Genomic DNA, 4,259 nt, shown 5'->3' on the forward strand with positions numbered 1-4,259 from the left:
CAAAATATCTTCAACATATACACTAATAAAGTGACATTCCTAGCCTCGCTTCATTGTTTGGGATAATATTTTGGTATTCTAATTATGAAGCTAAGATGAAGATTTATATCTTCGCCTAGTATGAAACCATCGCAACAACGAGGGAAGTCCGATATGAGACCTTTGTTCTTCTTCTTCATCGTGGGATGGGCATTCATTACCGTACCCAGTATAGGTTAGGTTGAGTTAGGTTATGGTGGCAACTCAAAGAGGGGCTCACTAAGCCATTAACAAAGTTTCCATTCTTCCTTGAACGACTACTACGACTACTACAGGTAACCTGTGTTAGGTTAGGAAAGCGCTGGGTGCTCCGCAAGCAGCCGATGCCAACTCCGAAGTATTCCTCGGGAGTGTTGATGAAATACTAAGTAGTCTAATGTATGCCGTCAGCTTGATGTGGAAATATTTAGAGGCGATTGAAAAAAAATCCAGGCATTCCCAGACCAATTTTAAAAGGTCTGAGAAAGTTCGGCGTTGCTGTTGAAGCCCGATGCTGATTCGCCACCCTGCATCTAGGAAAAATATCTTTAGCTCTCGAGTGAATTCACTCTACGAATCTGTAATCACCGATACGGTGACGGTCATCGATATATGACACCCCGTATCAGGAATTGATGAGTTCAATTTTCTGGTCATAGCCTTATGAATATTTCATTTAACCCGGACGAAGTGCATCTTCTTAGCAAACCCTTGGGGAATATGAAGAGCATGAACTAGAAACCGTACTGCAGGCAACTGCATGGTTTGGTGCTTTCCAAGAATCCGTAAAATGAAATTGTCGAAGTTGCACGCAGAGATGCTCTTACAAGTTTAGTTAAGGCAGTGGGAAGCTATTTGGTGGAGTTCTTAATTGAGAACGTTTGCAATATTGAAATTCCCAGAGAATTAAATGTAGTATGACTGCGAACTCTATAAAGCTGCACTGCAAATTTAAAAGTCCAAAATGAGCAAATCTAAGGTAGTTTCATAGAAAACCATATTGGAAAGGTGTCGTAAATAATCCAGACTGGGTCAAATTTGATAATCCCAAAGGCCGACAGGCGCTTTTACCTTTAGGCTAAGGATTTCATGTCAAAAATCTGCCTTCGTATTAGCTAAAGACGCTGGAGAAACTCATTGACTTGCAAAATGAAACGGACTTCCTCAAGATCGTCTAGCTAATGTTCAGCACGAAAATGATAAAGGGAGGACTGTATGGAGAGGCCGCATTGCAGATAATTATAAAGTGTAGTGTATACAGATTGAAACCAACTTAATAACGCTCAGCTACAACCCTTTCTGTAACAGAATTTTGGCGACTAAGTAGGGCTAAGTTTGGTTACAACGTTGGGTGAACAGACGCATTCCACAAATGTCCAGACACTCCATATGATCTGACCAAAGCTTACCTAAACCTGGTGATGAATGGAACTATCAGCGGTCTCATCGTCAATTTAAGTTAGACAAAAGTGGTTCACTAGAAATTAAAAAATCCAAACACAACTCTTCTGTCAATTGACGGTGTTTTCTTGCAGCTTTATGTTGGGTTGAAACTTTTGGGCCTTGTCCTACATATAAAGTTGTCGTGAAAAGAACATCAGCTACGGAAAAAAAATGACTTCTCATTTGGCCAAAAAATTTCGGGCACGATCCAAGCTCTTGGCTCCCTGATGGTGAATTCGAGAATGGTGAAGGAGTGTTTGACTTCCTTATCGACCGCATCTGTTTACTTCGCTATTAAGCTTATTTGGGTTCCAAATCACAGCGAAATAACTAGTAACTGTATGGCCGTTGAGCTGGCAAGACAGGGAACCCTCCAGTAGGTAATTCCGGATAGGCAAGATCTGGGGCTCGGTGGTGGCGTTTATTCAGCTCAGCGAGCGCTGGGCGAAGACTTTGGAATGCAAGGTGGCATGGAGGATGATGAGATGGAATCATCTAAAAACCTGCTGCTCTGGTGCCCTGCCTTTGCGAGCCTAAGGTTTAAGTAACTTCGGTCGCACTTCTTTCGCACTCCCGACAAGCTTTCCCAAATAGACATCAGTCGATTGAAGAGCTTCGTTGCGAGCAGAGAGCGTTTCCCATGCAAAAACTCATAGGTGTCGTCTTTCTCCCTTAGCTTCCCCCCTCTTTCCCTACCCTCCCACTCACCTGTCGGCCACCCTGCGTTCTATTCCCTTTGGGCTCTTAAGGACATCACAATGCACAACTTAGTCGAGTCCAAAGTGGGCCTCCATATACGGAGGCAGTCCGCTTACCTAATCTAACCTAAGTGCGCCCTGATTTCGATAAGAAAATATACTACTACCTTCCAGCCGTTAATCACAAACACGAATTTCTGCTCGATCGAAAGAACTTCTTCGGCTAAATTATATCGCCCCTGTACCCTTAGCCAAGCATAACATTAGCAAAGATAAGTTTAAAACATCACGACTCCTATGAAGATAAGAATCTATTTCTATCTCTGCGTAAAACACTTGTTCTCAAACTTTTCATTTTAATGACGTCCATAGACATCTATGCAACTATGGCAATGCAAGCATTGCACGGAAATGTTAACGAAAGTCACAAATTAAAAATTTGCATAAAAAAATGCGTAAGGCAAAACAGCAACAACACTAAAGCTTTGTTGCTGGAACAACAATCAGTAGCCTAAACAGAGCACTAGGCAAACTCAACCTCAACCACAAAAAAGGTTCACTAACGAAAACTAAAATAAAATTACAGTAAGTAGGAAGAATTTCTACAAAACTGCGAAACGCAGCTCGGATGCGAGCAAATGAGGCGAAACGGCTTTGGAAGCAGCGCAAACAAAGCAAAACCACAGTAACAATTGTTGGCATTATACGAGCGAACTTATTATGTTTTCGTTGCACTTGACAAGGATCAAGGTTACTGCGTGGCTTAGCAATTGAGCCGCCTCATTGTCTCACCGACTGGGTGAAGCTGGTGGCGGTGCGGAATAGGTTGGTGTTGGCCAGCAGTGGCTAAATGCGAAATTTGTTTATATTGTAGGCTGCTGGAATTCTAAATAAATAGCGAGGAAAAATAATTCTTCAGTGATGTAGCGAATGTGAAGAGGCAAAAAAAACGAATGGAAAATAATTAACTGGATATGAATATGGATATGGATATGGATATACATATGGATATGGATACGGATACAGATATGGATAGATATGGATTTTAATGTGTGTACGGCTGTGGATATGGGTATTGGATATGGATATTGATATGGTAATGGATATGGATATGAATACGGATATGGGTACGGATATGGAAATGGATATGAATATGGGTATGGATATGTATGGATATGATAATGTATATGGATATGCATTCGGATATGGGTACAAATATGGAAATGGATATGGATAGGAATATGGATATGGATATGAATATGGATATGGATATGGCTATGGATATGGACACGGATATGGCTATGGATATGGACACGGATATGGATAGATATCGATATGGATGTGGATAGGGACATGGATATGGTGTGGATATGAATATGGATATGTATGTGATATGGATATGGATAGGGATATGGATAGGGACATGGATATGGTTATGGATATGGATGTGGGTATGGATATGGATATGGACACGGTATGAATATAGATCCATATCCATATGGAGGTGGATATGAATATGGAGATGGATATGAATATGGATATGAATTTGAATATGGACATGGATGTGGATATGGATGTGATATGGATATAGATAGGACATGGATATGGTTATGGATATGGATATGGACATGAATATGGAGATGGATATGGATAGGGACATGGATATGGATATGGCATGGATATGGATATGGATTTGAAAACTTATATGGATATGGACACGGATATGGACACGGATATGGACGATAAAATAGAATGAGAACAGAAAACGATACAAACGAAGTTGAAACGAATACTCGGACGAATGCGAATGCGGTAGCGTTACGCAATGCCCCCTTCTCTACGTTTGATACCAGTTACGAGTATTGTTGCTGTCGTTTTCATACAACGCGTTCTTACGCGCGCGCACTTTTTGCGCATGCGCGCATATGGAAATTACTTTATGGCTTGTATATGCAGATTAAGCGCATCGCACGAGCTCGAACGCCACGTCTGAAAGTCTGATTTTGCCAGCAGCTAGTAGCTTCGAATGCTTGCACCGCCATCGCCTTTGCGACAGGTTCAAAATTCATGAAATTTATGCGCAAGCGCGAAGCCTTTCGT

Source organism: Rhagoletis pomonella, unplaced genomic scaffold (genome assembly GCF_013731165.1).
Source record: "Rhagoletis pomonella isolate Grant_MI unplaced genomic scaffold, Rhpom_1.0 Rhpom_scaffold_00006, whole genome shotgun sequence".
Taxonomy (NCBI): domain Eukaryota; kingdom Metazoa; phylum Arthropoda; class Insecta; order Diptera; family Tephritidae; genus Rhagoletis; species Rhagoletis pomonella.